Source organism: Balaenoptera physalus, assembly GCF_965194825.1.
Source record: "Balaenoptera physalus genome assembly, chromosome: 9".
Taxonomy (NCBI): domain Eukaryota; kingdom Metazoa; phylum Chordata; class Mammalia; order Artiodactyla; family Balaenopteridae; genus Balaenoptera; species Balaenoptera physalus.
This window is the reverse complement of record NC_138888.1, coordinates 26,667,837-26,686,678: the sequence shown is the minus strand read 5'-3', so window position 1 is coordinate 26,686,678 and position 18,842 is coordinate 26,667,837.

The window sequence follows — 18,842 nt, the reverse complement described above, 5'->3', positions numbered from 1 at the left end:
GTAAAATATATCATGTACCTAAGCTGGTATAAAAAAAAATACATTTACTGACTTAAAAGGAGAATGAAATGAGTCCATTGTGTAGATACCTTCAGTTTGCCCATCACCCTGATGCCCTTCCTCTGCTCTGCTCCACGCGTTCCGTGCTCTGGGGAGCTGACCCTGACCCCTACGGTCTCCATCTACAGCCTCCTTTGCCTCTGACTTCCAGCTGGCATAGGGCAATGCATTAACTTATTTCCTCCACACTGCCCCTACCTGTGTAAGTAATCCCTTTAGTAACTTCCTCTCGAATCCATTTGAGTGTATCCTCTGTTTCTTTTAAGGATGCAGCCAGCTCCTCAGGGAGGGATGGCCTATGGAGGCATGTACCAGTCTAAACTTTGTGTTAATTGTTCCCTTGCTTTTTAAAAAATGTAATTTCACCATATATGTATTTGAAAACATATATTATTTAGTTCTGCAGTTTTTGACTTCTGTAAATGCATTGATTTAAGGCATTCCCCTTCCACGTTCCAGTTTTTCGCTCTGCGAATTTGGAAATGATACATTCTATTTGTATATATTTAGTAGTGTTTCTAGAAATTTTAATATTCACATTTAACTTAAGTCTCAACTTAATCAAACATTTACCTTCATTTTAAACACTAACATTTTTGGAATGCTTTGCCCCTGATTACCCCTTTCCTAACTTCAATGCTATTTTTTATCAAGGATTTTGATTCAGCCTTATCTTTTCTTTTTTCATAAATTTATTTATTTATTTATTTTTGGCTGCGTTGGGTCTTCGTTGCTGCGCATGGGCTTTCTCTAGTTGCGGTGAGCGGGGGCTACTCTTCATTGTGGTGCACAGGCTTCTTATTGCGGTGGCTTCTCTTGTTGCAGAGCACGGGATCTAGGCATGCGGGCTAAAGTAGTTGTGGCTCACTGGCTCTAGAGTGCAGGCTCGGTAGTTGTGGTGCACGGGCTTAGTTGCTCCGCGGCATGTGGGATCTTCCTGGACCAGGGCTCGAACCTGTGTCCCCTGCATTGGCGGGAGGATTCTTAACCACTGCGCCACCAGGGAAGTCCTGCCTTATCTTTTTTTTTTTTTTTTTTTTTTTTAATTTTTTTTTTTTATTTTTATTTTTATTTATTTATTTATTTATTGCTGTGTTGGGTCTTCGTTTCTGTGCGAGGGCTTTCTCTAGTTGTGGCGAGCGGGGGCCACTCTTCATCGTGGTGCGCGGGCCTCTCACCATCGCGGCCTCTCTTGTTGCGGAGCACAGGCTCCAGACGCGCAAGCTCAGCAGTCATGGCTCACGGGCCCAGTTGCTCCGCGGCATGTGGGATCCTCCCAGACCAGGGCTCAAACCCGTGTCCCCTGCATTGGCAGGCAGACTCCCAACCACTGCGCCACCAGGGAAGCCCCTGCCTTATCTTTATACTCGCAAAAAGTAGTCATTTTTGGCATTATTATTCTATGTAATCAGTGAGTCTCCAGATTTAGTCATGCGTTTATTATTTTCTTCATTCACCGGTCCATCTTGCGTCTGAGACCTTCCTTCTTCCAGAAAAACATACAGTCATCCTTCAATATCCGTAGGAGATTGGACCAAGACCTCCATGGACACAAAAATCCCTGGATGCTCAAGCCCCTTATATAAAACCATGTAGTATTTGCATATAACCTACAAACATCCTCCTGTATAATTAAAATCACCTCTAGATTACTTATAATACCTAATACAATATAAATGCCACATAAATAGTTGTAAATACAATGTAAGTGCTATGTAAGTAGTTTATGGCTAATTCAAGTTTTGCTTTTTGAAGCTTTCTGGAATATTTTTTTTCTGAATATTTTTGATCTGCAGTTAGTTGAATACACAGATGCGAAATCTGTGGTTACAGAGTGCTGATTGTACTTCAGAAGTTCTTTAGTGAGTTTCTGTCGCTGGTAACCTTTGTCTTTGTCTGTAAATGTCTTTATTTTACCCTTGTTCTTGAAAGACAGTCTCACTGAATATAAAAATCTCTTAGCACTTTGAAGATGGAGGTGAATACCTGTTCTTTTTTGGCAACTTTGGGATCTTCTGGGTGTTCTTTTGTTTCAGTACATTTTCAATAGGTATAGATTTCTTTTTGTTTATCTTGCTTGAGGTTCCTTGGATTCACTGAATCTGAAAATTGTTATTCTCTATAAATTCAAAAAGTTTCTTCACCAATATCTCTTCAAAATTTTTTCTCTCATTCTATTGGCTCATTCTGGAAAACTGATTAGCTATACTTCACATTTTCTCATTCTATGACCCGAAACTTTCAACCTGTTTCCTAATTTCCATCTCATCATTTTCTGACTGTGTTTTGGTAATCTTTTCTTCAGTTGTGTCTAATCTGCTGTGCAACTGTCAATTAAAAGAAAAATGCACAATGTAAGAGTTGTGAATGTCAGTCTTATTCAGGGGCTGTATTGAGGACTATAGCCCTGGAAACAGCCTCTGAGTAGCTCTGAGGGAACTGCTCCACAGAGGTAGGGGAGAAGTCAGTATATATATGATTTTTGGTTAGAGAATCTGTGTAGTCAAGCACACATCTCTGTTAAAGTTTACTGCTAGTCACAAGGAACTGATATCTCAGTTAATGATTTTTAGTGCTTTCCCGTGTATGGGAAGATGCAAGAGTCTTCCTGAGACACACAACTAACTATCTAAGAGGTCTGTTTTTCCAAAGCACAGAGTGCCCCATCCTGCTTCTCATCCTACATTCTTCTCAGGGGGCAGGTCGGTTAGCGTCTGCAGTGGCTAATGACTCAGTCTTTGTAGAACTGGTGGACGAGCAACAGTTTTCTACATCCACTGTGTTTCTAATTTCAAATATTACTTTTTTCATTTTACATCTTCTATTTGGCTATTTTCAATTCTGACTGGTCATTTTTGATAACCTCTTACTTCTTCATCTTATCTTCAGTTCCTTCTATTATTTCTTTAAAACACAGTAAACATATTTATTTGATAACCTGTATCTGATAACTCCATATTAGCAGACATTGTGTGTCTCATTCTGCAGTTTGTTATTCCTGATGACGGCTTGATTTCTTGGTGGCTTGGGGTCATGACTGTCAAATCATGCTCCTTGGAAAAGTTTTTTTTTTATGGGAATTCCTTGATGTCTGGATTTAAAGTGCATTCTCCTAGAGCATATTTACACTTAGTTCTGCTAAGCACCTTAGTATACTACCAAAATAGAGATTTTAAACTAAATTTTTAGCTTGGGTTACTGGGAACACAGATTAATTGAACTTTAATTCTCAAACTCATGTAAGTATCAGTTTAGGATAGAAATTCTCTGAAAAGACCCTTTCCTCTTCCCCTTCACCTCTCTCCCTTCATTTCCTCTCCTTCTCTCTCTACATTCTCTTTTTCCCTATATCTTTAAACTCTCTCTCTCTTCCTTCCTTCCTTCCTTCTTTCCTTCTTTCCTCCCTCCCTCCCTCCTTCCCTCCCTTCCTTCCTTCCTTCCTTCTTTCCTCCCTCCCTCCCTCCCTTCCTTCCTTATTTTTTCTTCCTGCTGCATGGCTATGATTGGCAACTAGCCCCAGCACCTACCTCTGCAGAATGGGTTTTTATTTCTCAAGTTAGTCTCCCTTTATGTTTTATGCAGGGAGCTTCCATCTGACTGGTTTGAACCCCAGACTACATGGCCTGGGCCACCAGAATTAGGAATACACTCTCAGCATAAACATCACTTTAACCCTGTTGTATGGGGCCTCCAAGAACTGCCTTACTGTCCCAGAAGTTCAATCATGCATTTCAAAATATTTTTAATGTAATTTTAATATAAGTGTTTTGTACTGAGAAGATTTCTCAATACAGTGAAGGGGAGCAGAATACGCCACTCCAAAATATGCCTCTTCGGCATAAAGATTATCTTGAGCTGGTTATTTTCAAGAAACAGCAGACACAGGAGAAGCTCTGAAAACCAAAACTACCCTTTTGTAAGAGAAATTTACATTTGTAAGGGAAACCTCCATTTGTCATCATGTTTTCGTCTCTGTACCAAGAAGAGGAAGATGGTTAAAATTCTGGAAACTCGTGTCAGTGGAGAGGGACAGGACTTAAATCTGCAGAACCTTGCCCCTGTTTACGGTGCTTTTCCTGGCAACCCCCCATAACTGGCTCTCCCCACCCTCACCCCCGACACCTTTTATGTTTAGCTGGAGATGGTATTTAAGGTGACGGCTTGGGTCATTTCGGGGAGTTAGTTTTCTTGGGTATCTCCCATGGATACAGGAGATATACATGTTATTAAACTTCTGTTTGTTTTTTTCCTGTTAATCTCTCTTTTATTATGGGAGGGGGTGGTGGTTTCAGCCAAGAAGCTGGAGGAGTAGAGGAAAAATTGTTTTTCCTCTCCTTCAGTAAACAATATTCCATCTGATGAAAATGGAAGTGGAATAAATAATGTGATATTTCTAAAACTTTAGTAAAAGCGATGATGGAAAAGAAATGAAAATTTTTGGTTTAAATATTTTGATTTAAACTTTTGAAATAATTGTAACCATTTTTCTGTGGTGGAATGAAGAATGTGTCTTCAAAAATCTAATTTTACCCGTCTCAGTTAGAAGCACATAGCGCCGTTCATGTCGGTTATTCAGAGAAGAGAAAGGATTTATGCTTGCTCGGATTTTGGGTCCAGGGCCTATGTGGGTAAGACATCAGGGAAAATTATTTCTCATACGATTTTCCTAAAACTGCACTGAATTAATAGCACGATTCTCTGAGGTGAGCATTCTCATAGCCTGTCATATTGATGGGTTCACTTCCCACATTTTGTGCCCTAAATACTAAGGACACTGCCTCTTAGAATGAAAGCTGAAACAAACAAAAATTTTTAGATTGTAGATGCAAATCCCCTATTGATAGTAATTCTCTTCTCTCCTTACTTGATGAGAAAAAGGCCTTTCACGTTCTCAAATTCAATGGTCTTTTCAGCAAAAGGGCAAATGCTTAGTAAATTTAATTTTCTACTTATCAGGGTGTGTCTAAGTTAGTGACGATAGCGAATGATAACACCCTGCATGTATCGAGGAAAAATGATATACTCTCTTTGGAAAACTCTGAAAACGATTCATTTTTCTTAAAACTACTGTGTATTGTTTTACAATTTCCTTTAAAAAGGAGGTCATAGAATCCTTCAGAGTACTAAAATAGTGTATATCAGTTGTAATAACTTCTGTGAGTCAACTACTTTATATATTTTTTCTTGTAACCCTGCAGAGTAGACATTATTATAGTCAGAAACTGTGGCTCAGACAAGTAAAGTCATTTGCCTAAGATAGCACAGCTACAGAGTAACAGATCAGAGATGAGAACCATGTCATACTTTGCTTTATTTATTTATTTTTTTATTATACTATGCCAATGCCTCTTCAAGCCTTAAATACCTAAACCCACATAAATGTAGACGACTTAGAGCAGGGAGGAACTTCTACAGTAGTCTATGGTCTACCATCCTAATTTTACAAATCAAGAAATCAAGGGAGGACTTCCCTCGTGGTGCAGTGGTTAAGAATCCACCTGCCAGTGCAGGGGACACGGGTTCGAGTCCTAGTCCGGGAAGATCCCACATGCCACGGAGCAACTAAGCCCATGCGCCACAACTACTGAGCCTGCACTCTAGAGCCCGTGAGCCACAACTACTAAGCCCGCGTGCCACAACTACTGAAGCCCACGTGCCTAGAGCCCGTGCTCCACAACAAGAGAAGCCACCTCAATGAAGAGTAGCCCCTGGTCACCGCAACTAGAGAAAGCCCGCATGCAGCAATGAAGACCCAACACAGCCAAAAAAAAAAAAAAAAAGAAATCAAGACCCAGAGAAGTTAAGCAAATAACCAAGATTACACAGTAATTAGAACCTAGATTCTTTTGATTCTTGTGCCACTGACTGTTTCTCCATACAAATCTGCAATTTAAAATTCATGAACTGTGTTGGGACTTCCCTGGTGGTCCAGTGGTTAAGACTCTGAGCTCGCAATACAGGGGGCCCAGGTTCGATCCCTGGTCAGGGAACTAGATCCTGCATGCCTCAACTAAAGATCCTGTGTGCCGCAACTAAGACCCTGCACAGCCAAATAAATAAATATTAAAAATAAAATAAAATAAAATTCATGAACTGTGAATGAAAAACTTTTAATGCGTTTAAAAATCCAAACTTTGGATGCTGTTTTAATGTAGGGATATTTGCCACCTAATCTTGATACTGATATTATGAAGGGGTGGGGAAGTGGCAAGGGAGAGTGAGACATGCGTGCGAGGCCTTGACCTTCTTCCCTGGCGGCCGACCTGCTCTAGGAGAGGATGTCAGTCCATTTCTTCTTTCCTTTTCCATCTTGGCTCAGGGACTTTGCATGTGCTGTTCCTTCTGCCCTGTATACTTCCCCAACCCCTTACTTGGTTAACCCCCATTCTTCCTGCAGAACTCAGCTCAAAGCATCAGTTCCTCAGAGATCTCCCTGGCCCTCCCTGGTTTGGAAATGCCTTTACTAGGCAATCACAACACCACATCTTGCCTTTGGATTGCAAATCACAACTGAAATCACACTTGCATCTGTGAGGTTTTGATTAATGTCTGTGTGGCCAGTAACCTGGGAGTTCCATGAAGCAGGATTTGTGCATAATGGGCCTCCTGTTGTATCCTCACTGTCTCACACAGTGCCCTGCATAGAGGGGCAATTTAACATCTATTTATTGATGAAAGGAATAAGAGAACTCAACAAATATTCATTGAGCATTTTTTTAATAGATCTTTACTGGAGTAAAATTGCTTCACAATACTGTGTTAGTTTCTGTTTTACACCAAAGTGAATCAGCCATATGCATACACATGTCCCCATATCCCCTCCCTCTTGAGCCTCCCTCCCATCCTCCCCATCCCACCCCTCTAGTTGGCCGCAAAGCACCGAGCTGATCTCCCTGTGCTATGCTGCTGCTTCCCACTAGCTAACTATTTTGCATTCGGTAATGTATGTATGTCGATGCTACTCTCACTTCTCCCCAGCTTCCCCCTCCCACCCCGTGTCCTCAAGTCCATTCTCTATGTCTACGTCTTTATTCCTGCCCTGCAACTAGGTTCATCAGTACCATTTTTTTTTAGATTTCATATATATGCGTTAGCATACTGTATTTGTTTTTCTCTTTCTGACTTACTTCACTCTGTATGACAGACTCTAGGCCCATCCACCTCCCTACAAATAACTCAATTTCATTTCTTTTTATGGCTGAATAATATTCCATTGTATATATGTGCCACATCTTCTTTATCCATTCATCTGTTGATGGACATTTAGGTTGCTTCCATGTCTTGGCTATTGTAAATAGTGCTGCAGTGAATATTGAGCATTTACTAGGTGCTTTGTGATAGGCGCTATAGTAAGCTACAAGGACCTATGAAAAGACCCTTTGCTTAAGTAGATAACTGTACAGTGAGGGAAAAAAAGAAATACAAGGCACAGCTGGAAGTTACACATACAGTTTTGGGGAGTTCAGAAATTGCCTAGGGGAGAACTGGATTTTAGATGGTGGGGTTAGAGAAAATTTATAAATTTTTAAACTGGTTGTGGTGGATGCATTTCAAAATCTGCCTTTGAAAATTCTCCTGTCAATTACCTAAGATGGCATTTACATCAGGTGCAAGATCAGTTTCTAAAAATTGAGATATAATTGACATATAACCTTACATTAATTTCAGGTGTACTACACAATAATTCAATATTTGTATCTACAAGTTTCCCCACCATCTGAAAGTAGAGCTTTCCTATGACAGCTTTAGTAAGCCGGAAAGGCCTAAAGCAAAGAAGCAATTACCTTAGGACACATCTTGCTGATGGATGCACAAAATAAACTGAGATAAAGCACAGATGCTCACAGACATAGTAAACAGCTATGGCAGCTTGACGCTTAGATGCCGAGGGTCGGGCCCAGGGAAGGTCATTTGGTCATTTTCTGTGTTCTCAAAGAGGATAAAATCTAGACTAGGTGTTAGCACTGTTGGGCCTTTCAAGAGAAACCCTCTTCCTGCCTGTACTAAAATCCCCAGCTCCAGGGTCTGGTAAAACCCTCTCACACCTGACTGTGATTCTCAGACTAAAGCCAGAACCCGGGACACATCCTCTTGGGGTCAGTGATGATGTCCTCACTCTACAGCAGTGGGGCTTTCTCCCCGCATTGGACTCCAGGACCCCAGGGCTGAGAAGTCCCCCAGTTAAGTATAGTTTCTTTCTGTACCAACACCCTTTCCTTCCTAATTCCACTGTATTCATTTCCTTCTGCTGTTCTGACAAATTGTTACAAACATAGCAGCTTAAAACAACACAAATGTGTTTTCTTACAGTTCTGGAGGTCAGAAGTCGGAAATGGATCTCAATGGATTAAAAGCAAGGGGTAGGCAGGCTATGTTCCTTTCTGAAGGCTCTAGGGGACCATCTGTTTTCCTGACTTTCCAGCTTCTAGAGGCCACACACATTCCTTGGCTCCTGGCCTTCTTCCTTCTCGTCAAAGCCAGCAACTGCTGACTGAATCCTTCTCACATTGCATTACTCTGATCTTCTCTTCTGCCTCCTTCTTCCACTTTTAAGGATTCCATTGTGATTAACTTGGCCCACCTGAATAATGCCTAATAATCTCCCTGTCTCAAACAATTTAACTTTATCACCATCTGCAAAGTCCCTCTTGTCTCAAACAATTTAACTTTATCAACATCTGCAAAGTCCCTTTTGCCATGTCAGGTGACATATTCACAAGTTCTGAGCAAAAGAACATGGACATCTTTGGAGGCGGGGTCATTCTGCTGCCTACCACATTCACCATTTCCACGATGATTATCATGTTCACCCAAATGTATTTAGCAATCTGATTTTTCTCCATCCTTTACCAATTAATTTATTAATTTAATAGATATTTATTGATTGCTTTGATTACAAAGATGAGTTAAAATATCTCTGCTCCCAGTCTAATATGCAATATACACAGCCAAGCAAATAAAAACCAGGTGAAAAGTGCTGTACCTCCCCACCTTTCCTGCCAACCTTGGCAGGAGCTTAGAAGGATTTCAGAGTACAAAGGGTACAGGGAGGAAACAGTGCTCAAGTCGTCCCTGAAAGAGACAGGAGATTGGAAAGTTAGGGGAAGGCACCTAAGGGCAGTTTTCTCCAGACAGACTCTTGGAGAATGTGTGGAATTTACCAAATAGACAACAGAGATGAAAAGATGTTAGACAGAGAGGACAGCATGTGTGAAGGCTCTAGGCTGTGAGAAAGTGGGCGGGGTTTGGAGAACTGCATTTAGTTTCATATCGCTAGAGCAGTGCAGTCCAATAGAACTTTCTGCAAAGGTGGAAATATTTTGTATCTGTGATGGCCATCATGGCTGCCACCAGCCACAGGTGGCTCTTGGTCACTTGAGATGTGGCTAGTTGACAGCGGTACCGGATTTTTAATTTAATTTAATTTTAATTAATTTAAATTTAAAGAGTTGCATGTGACTAGTGACTGCCATATTGTCAGCACAGCTACAGAGCACAGGGTATCTCTAGGTAATGATGGGAGGGGAGGAAGCTGGAGAGGAGTGGGGCTTAGATTACAGGAGGCTTTTTTTTGCTTTACAGGGAATTATGAATTTATCTTTTAGAGATGCGGTTTTCAAATGGCATTTCATGGACGCCACTGGTTTTGTGGAGGTGGTTACTCAGAGCTGCTGCCGGGGCTGGCAGGAAAGGTGGGGGAGGTCCAGGAAGGCTGAGTGAGTGCGTGGAGGTCTATTCTTCCTCTTCCCATCAACCCATTTCAGGAGTCTCCTTCAGCTGGGCAGCTCATTTTATCAGTTTAATATATTGGGGTTTTGTGTACAATATTATGGAGGGAAATGACTGATTTGGGGGATGGTGAGAAATGGGATGACGGATTTTCCTTTCTGAGAAATCATTCTGGCTAGAGGTTAGATTTCGACGATAAGGAAGGGACTGGATGCAGAGAGAAGAATTGGGAGTTGGTCTTAATAGTCTGGATGAGAGATGGTGCTGCCTAAACTCAGTGGTGCGGCCCAGTGGAGAGTAGGGGCAGATTTAAAGGGGGCCCAGGAGGAAGATTAGACAGGGCTTGGTGAGTGATTGTATACTGGGAATAAGAAAAAGGAAAGAATCTATGATCACTGCTAGGTGTCAGCTATGGGGAAATGAGTGAATAGATGTGCCCAGGGAACACAGGAAGATAAAAAAGTTAGGAGACAAAAATAATGATAATCCAGGACCCTGTCCATTTACACCTCAGACTACTCTCTACCAAGGACATTTTTATCATGGCTAATCACCTGAGAGCTAAAGCCAGGTGAGCTCCTGATTACATACTGGCCCTTCCCAGGCTGAGCTGGATTGTGGATGGCAACCTGCTATAGGAGGGAAGGTCTGGAAATGACTGAGGTCAAGTCGTGGACGCTTCAGACAGGCTGACACCATCCCAATCAGCAATACACCAGACACGTGTTTTCCAGGTGGCCCATGGAACTTTGACACCAGAAATTCTGTTGAGAGACCTGCGTGGAGCTCAGGAGTCTGCATTTTCAACAACTCACTAGGTGATCCTCATGCACCCTGGGGTTGGAAACCCACATCTTTAGAGATGGTTTGCATAGACTTCCTGCCCTTAGAAAACCAGATAGAAGCTCAGGTTAGGGTAGAGATGGGTAGAGATTTTGAGAATTAAGTACCAAGATCATTTCAGGTATCTGGCCCAACGTGGTGGGCAATCCTGTATTCCAAGGAACAGGAGAACAGATTGGAGCTCCCAGTGTGATGTGGAGGAGGGACAGTGCCCTTGATGGTATGAGTGGAACTAATTTATTTGCAAGTAAGCACTTGTGAGGCACACCTGGAGGCACATTGGGGAAGTGAACTTACTCGAACCAGAAATCCTGCCTGAGCTGGAGGGGACAGTTGTCAAGGAAGTATGAGTCATTATGGTTAATGTGACCTCATCTGCATGTCCTGCTGGTGAGGCCAGGATGAAATCAGATTACAGTATAGATGAGGAAACTGAAGATCACCGGTTTTTTGTCTGTTTGTTTGTTTCTGGTTTTGTTTGGTTTGTCTTTTCTTTTTTTTAATTGTCTAAGATAACACAACTGCTTAATGAAATTCTAACCCAGGTCTGCCTAACTTCAAAGCTCAAGATTATTCTACTATGCTTCCATGTGATGAAGGGGTTCAAAGCTCTCCTGATGATTTTGAAAATAATGGGAGAGTAGGACTGTCTCCAAGTTTGAACTCATTGTTTTGTTTGTCCTTAGAAAAGCTTCCTCTGACATAACTCAGGAACCTTCTACAGCTGAGTTCAACGTAATGTTTTCCAATGGGGTGGGCAAGAAGCTTATTCATTATTGATATAGAATTGAGTACCAATACACTGGGCTTAAATTACTTTCACTAATTTTTCTCACAATACTCTTGCAAATCATTTATTAATGCAATTGCTATGTAAAAGGAAGAGACAGGCAAAAAGGATATAGCCAGGAAGTCAATTTTTCTTTTTCCTCAACACTTCATAAAATTTAAATGCTCAAGTATACAGCTACAGTATGGGTTTGCAATGCAGCCTGAATAATCTTAAAAGAAAGGAAAGCCTTGTGCTTTAAGTGATGAGAAGCAAAATCTTTTCAATTCTATGTCAATAATTGACCACTTCCCTGAAAAAGTTTTAAGATTTCCCTAGAGAAAGGTGAATCATAACAAGTACCCTGAGTATACCTTAGTTTTGAATAAGTGACTAGCTCAAGGCAAAGTCGTAGTTTTATTAAAGTAAAAAAAGAATAAGTTGTCAAGAAAGAGGCTTGTCAAGAATTTGCCAAGAACTAATGGGTACAGACTTTCTTTTGGTGGTTACAAAAATGTTCTCAAATTAGACGTTATGGAATTAGGTGGTTGTGTAACTGTGAATATACTAAAACCCACTGAGTTTTACATTTTACCAGGATGAATTTATGTTATGTGAATTATATCTCAGTAAAGCTGTTATTAAATAAAATAGTAATAAGAGGACATACGATTTAGTCATAATACACACACACACACACACACACACACCCCACCCTAAAATTTCTGGAACTAAAATGTTTGCAATTAAAAATTAAAAGATAAGATGATCACTGTTGAAACCCAAATTAGTTGCCTGAGAGAGTTTTTTTAAATCTTAAGAGACAGAGAAAATATAAGAAGAATAAGAAATCATGACAGAAAGAAATTAAAAGCTTAGAAGACATAACTAAAAATAACATATAAATAACAAATTTCTAGAAGAACAAAATGTATGGGTTTTAAAATTCATATGGAAATGCAAGGGACCCAGAATAGCCAAAACAATCTTGAAAAAGAAGAACAAAGTTGGAAAACTCACACTTACTTCAAACCTTACTAAAAAGCTACAGTAATCAAGACAATGTTGCACTGGTCTAAGGAAAGACATATAGATCAATTGATTGCAATTGAGAAAACAGCTTGACGGTTCCTCGTAAAGTTAAACATAGAGTTACCCAAGTTATCCAGAAATTCCACTCTTAGCTGTATATATCTAAGAGACATGGAAACACATGTCCACAGAAAAATTTGTATATCCATGTTCACAGCAGCATTATTTATAATAGCCAAAAATTGGAAACCACTATGGTATAGCTATACAATGGAATAGTATTTGACAATAAAAGGAATTAAGTACTGTTACACACTAAAATGTGGATTAACCTTGAAAACACTATGCTAAAAGAAAAACGCCAATCACAAAAGACCATCTACAGTATGATTTCATTTATGTGAATGTCCAGAATAGGCAAATCTATAGAGACAGAAAACTGATGAGTGGGTGCCTAGGGCCAAGGTCAGGGAGGATAGAGAGTGATTGCTAATGAGTATAGGTTTTTGTGTGGGAAGGATGAGGCAAATGTTCTAAAATTAGATTGTAAAGATGATTGAGAAAATCTGTGAATATATTAAAAAATATTGAATCATAAACTTCATGTAACTATATATTGCAAAATACTTTTGAATTTTATGGTATGTGATATCTCTCAGTGAAGATATTAAAAAAAAGTCAAGAAAGCTAACAATAATATAAATTATGCTGTTATTTCACTTTCCAGAATCCCATTAATTAAAACTCCTATGTCTTGGGACTTCCCTGGCAGTCCAGTGGTTAAGACTCCGCTAGGGGAACTAAGATCCCACATGCCGCAGCATGACCAAAAGAAAAAAAAAACCTCCTATGTCTTGCTAATTCTCTAGATTTCTAGGCCAAACGATAATAAACTTGTGCTTAAGTAGGAATTTCCTGGACACACTCCAGATGAGAACTCCTTAGCTGGATGGGGAGCCTTAGAAATTCTGACAGGCAAGTACTGTCTTTTGATCAACAAAGTTGGTTAAGGGAATTATTACTTCAGAAATACTGGTTTTCTGCTAGATGGAATCTTTCAAAACTTAATATTAGTAGGGGAAGTTAATAACAGGGTTTTTTGGTAGTGGGAGCAATGTAAAACTTAGCAAGGCCTGCAGGAAATAGTACCATAGCACACATGATTTGGCAGGCACTAACTGAGCACCTACTATTTACCAGAAGTTGTTAGGCACTGGAAAGAAAGACCTACAGGCTGGGTCCCTACCCTGCAGAAGCTTACAGTCTAGGAAGAGAAACAAACAAACACATATAAGATTATACGTCCGGTGCTGTAGGGAGAGTATGCAAGGAAACTACCAACGGAGAGAGCCAGGAAGGCTCGTCAGAGTTGTTTCTAGGAAGGACTCTGGGTTGGGGTGAGAGTAGGCTGCGAGGCACAGGCATCCGCCATGTGCATCCAGGGAGAAGAAAGGCACGTGGACAAGGAGAGCCAGTGTCTGAAAAGCCACACAGAAGATTGTTCTCTCTTGTGATACTGTGTTTAAGTTTCTTTGAGGAAGGATTTTAAGAGGCAAAGTATTTGAGCTTGAGAAGGAAATGCCTTGACTCATTATTTCCTCCTTAAGAAGTATCACCTCCGAGGACTGCTAAAATACATAGCAGAAGCAACGTTAGTACTCGTTTTCTCTTCTTGTCTCATCTCTTTTCACATTCGGGTAAATTAAAAAGCCGAAGTTCTTTATCGTAGTAGCAGAAATACATATATATATTTTACTTCACAAAAAATTTTACAGTTTTACATTTTCTTTGAAAATCTCTTATTTCAAACATACGCAGAGAGAGCAGGGTAATGAAACCCCATCTTCCTGCAAAAAGGGGAAAATATTTTATATATACTTTATAACTATATATATATTCTATGTCAGTATTTGTTTTCTGCTTCATAAATTGAATTTCTATTTACCATGACCAATGCTATATTTATTTCATGTATTTTCAACATTCTTGAAATATTTCTGACAAATTTACTTTCTCTTTGCCTCAGTTTCATAACTGAAAAATTACTGGATTAGACTAGAGATGATCTTTACATGTCTTTCCGCTTTAACGGCGTTAAATTCAGAGCTATCGCCAACCTTGTAATAACTGCTTGAATCCACCAGATGTCAATGCAACATAGCAACCTATTTTTTTGTCATTTAAGCCTCTTGGATCCTTAGACCTAAAATCAGAAGAACAAGAGCAATAGTAATTTTCATTTGTGTTCTTCATTTTTGTTAAAAGTTAAATGTAAAATAATCTTGTTTTAAAAGACCATAAATAAACCTTCAAAGGCTATAAGCTTAACTCTACTAGAGGTAATATTTTTTCAGAGGTTTCCTCTTCTCGTTTAAGTTTAAACATTCAGTTCCTCTTCTACAAATCAATACTGGCAGGCTATTTCCTATCAGATAAGCAAGTGGCATAAACATTTGAAAATCAATTATTCGTTTGCTAAATAACGGTTTAATATTTGGTCTGTTTAGGAGAAATCTTGTTTGATATAATCAGAGTTAATGGTCTTGCCAACAAAGTATAATGTTAAGAGTTAAATTATGTAAAGGTGAAATTATTTATTAAATTATTAATTTAGTAATTGGCTCCATGACAGATTTTAATTCCCTTATGATAAATTGATATTTATTCTGCAGATAAAAATAAACATAGTATTATTTCCCTCCGCTTGAAAAAAGGAATGATAATAAAAATAATTTTATTTTTATTTTTTAATTTTTTAAAATAATTTTAAATATAGAAGGTTATCATGTTTAAATCAGAATGTTGGAAATAGTGGTTAATATTTTTCATTAAAACTTCAAGTGTAGTAGTGTGAGACAATTATTGATGTTAGAATTTAGTTTTTAAAAATTCTACCTTTTGCTTGTGTACCATTACAGATAATATACTCAATATGTTTGAACATCAAGCCAACACACGCAAACACACACACACACACACACACACACACACTAAAGGCATGTAGTTTTTCCTAACCAGGAACTGTGAAAACTAGTAAAAGCACAACATTAGAAAGAATAATACTAATTATTTCTCAATTCCCTAAACCAGCGATGATCAGGGTTGCAACAGAAGGCGAGACTAATAACTTGAGGTAAATATTGATAATTCAAATAAAAGATTCACTTTGCATTAATTACCTGAATTATTTAAGTTTATGTTGTAATCTCAATTGTAAACTGCTGATAAAATCTTCAATTTAGAATTACAGATTTCCAGTTAAGGTCAGAATAGTAATGTATACTCACTGAGATAACTTTCTATCTGCTTCAATAAATCTAAATCTCTATTTTACATTCTTTTCTTAGTGAATTCATTACTAAAATAGTCACCAATTTAACAAAATGACATATTCTATTTACAGTTACATTGTTGCTTGAACTTTAATACAGAGACTCCATTTTTACCCAGAAACTATGCTGTGGAAAGCTTCATTCTTCCTGATAAAGGACATAATGCATAACACTCCTGGAATTTTGCATCATTTTCTTGCACTTATGTGGGATTTCTAGGAAGTCACTGATAGATTCAGAAGTCTAGGTTTTCCTTAAAAACTATATAGTTCTAGTTCATATTTATTTTATTTATTTATTTATTAATACATTTATTTATTTATTTTTGGCTGCGTTGGGTCTTCATTGCTGTGCGTGGGCTTTCTCTAGTTGCAGCAAGCGGGGGCTGCTCATCATCGTGGTGCGCGGGCTTCTCATTGCAGTGGCTTCTCTTGTTGCGGAGCATGGGCTCTAGGCGCGTGGGCTCAGTAGTTGTGGCTCACGGGCTTAGTTGCTCCGCGGCATGTGGGATCTTCCCGGACCAGGGCTCAAACCCGTGTGCCCTGAATTGGCAGGCAGATTCTTAACCACTGAGCCACCAGGGAGATCCCTCATATTTATTTTAGATGCACTTGGAACAATGAAAATGTGATATTGACACTCTCCAGCCCTAATGCAAGAAGGAAAGATACATATGCTTTAGTGATTTCCTTCCGCAGGGAATTCCTCCTGCCGGAAATGGTTTGCAAAGGCTTTTTTGTGGTTGTGAACATTTACATTTTGGGGAATAAACAACTGGAGAGGCAGGCCTGGAGAGTTGCCATCTCGGGCAGAATCGAGTTCCAGGTCCAGACATTGGCATCTCCATGCAGAAGCCACTTCTGAGGGCCAAACAACTGCCTAATGAAAGTTTAAAATAAAAATTACAGGGAAGCCCAGGCAATAGTATCAGGTCTATGTGAAAATGACAGTCGTATTTGTACTTATTTATATCTTACTTGTTTGTAAAGAATTTGAGTTATCAGAAAAATGAAGAAAAAGAAACAATAGAATAGTGTTTACCAGGGGCTGCAGCGTGAAGGAATTGGGGAGATGTTGGTCAAAGGGTCCAAACACGCAGTTAGAAGATAAGTTCTGGAGATCTAATGCACAGCACTGTGATTATAGTCAACAGTGCTGTACCATACGCCTCAAAGTTGCTAAGAGACTTGATCATAAATGTTTTCACCCCCAAAAGTAAATGATAATTATGTGACATGATAGAGGTGTTAGCTAATGCTAGTGCGATAATCATATTGCAATATATAAAGATATCAAATCAACATATTGTACTCCTTAAACTTACACAATATTATATGTCAATTAAATCTTAATTTTTAAAAATGAAGACAAAAAGGAAAAGTAGAGAGGAAGTCAGGCGAGAACTAAACTAGTTATAAGCTTTATGAAAACTCATTTAATACAAAGGGGAAAAGCAAAGGCCATCCTCTGCTAGTAAATTACCTTGTGACAGAAAATTAATGTAAACACATGAGTGAATGCTATTTAAACCTGATTTAATGTAACTGTTTATTATGGTATTGTGATATATATGTATATCCATATATATAGTAGCAACATATTTATATGTATTTCTATATCTGTTTGTACTCTATCTCACCTCAATTGTTATCCAGTAATATCGATTGATGAAGTTATGTCTTTAAAAAAATTTAAAGGAATTTTATAATTATAAAAGGAAAATATTTCACTGTAAGACATTTGGAAAGTATAAAGAAGAAAATAAAAATTATACTTAAACTTACCAATATTTTGGTTTATTTTTATTTTTAAATGATTGTTTATTTTAATAGTTATAAAAATATGTTTGAGTCTTGAATTTTCATTTCACATTGTATCATGAAAATTTTCCAAGTCTCATGCTTTGGAAGCATCATTATAATGGCTGAATAATATTTTACCAAATTCCTGAATTATAAGTCATAGTTTACTTTTCTTAAATTATTTAAAAAATATATATACTTATTTAGGCTGCGCCGGGTCTTAGTCGCAGCACGCGGGATCTTCGTTGCTGCGTGCAGGATCTTTAGATGCGGCATGCGGGAATCTCTTAGCTGTGGCATGAAAACTCAGTTGCGGCATGCATGCGGGATCTAGTTCCCCGACCAAGGATCGAACCCGGGCCCCCTGCATTGGGAGCATGGAGTCTTACCCACTGGACCACCAGAGAAGTCCCCAGGTCATAGTTTATTTTACTATTTACCTACTGTTGGACATTTTGATTATTGCTAATGTTTCTCTCCTATAAATAACACTGCAATGAACATCTTTGCATATACATCTGTGAACCTATCTATGATTATTTCTTTAGAAGTAGAATTACTGTTTTAAGGACTATGAGTATATGACAATTATATGACAATTTTCAGATAATTGTCAGTTTGTTTTCTTAAAATTAATAATTTACATTCTTTCAAATACTGTATGAGTTACTTAAATTAACATTTAAAGTATATTTTGTCGATTGTACAGATAATAAATAATATATTATTGTGGCTTAATTGCATGTTTCTCTAGTAATGAGTATGGTAATTTTTAATATATTTGTTGTAATTAATGTGTTTCCAATCAAGAATTATCTGTACATGTTCTTCCTTAGAGTATTAGTGACTTTTAGAGCCTCTTATTATGTGCTGAGGATAGCCACCTCTTGTCAAAATTATTTCTACTCAATTAGATGTTTACTTTTATATTTTGTTTATGTTTTTGTGCTTTTTTTTAAAGTACAAAAGTCTTATTAATTTTATTACATCGTTATTCCTTTATCTCTTTCATTGCCTTTATTTTAGAAAATTCTTTTGTATCTTCATACCAGGTTAAAAAATCTGTTTTTACCTAGTATTTTATAGTTTCATTGTTCACACTAAAATTTGTAATAGAACCATTAGTATGACATAAGTTAAGTACTTATCTTACTTATTCTTCAAATAGATAACTTTCCAAGTCTTTGCTGAATAAATATTCCATCTCTTTTGCATTTGTTTATGATGCTTTTTTACAATACACCTATTTCTTATGTATTAGGATTTTTGAACTGC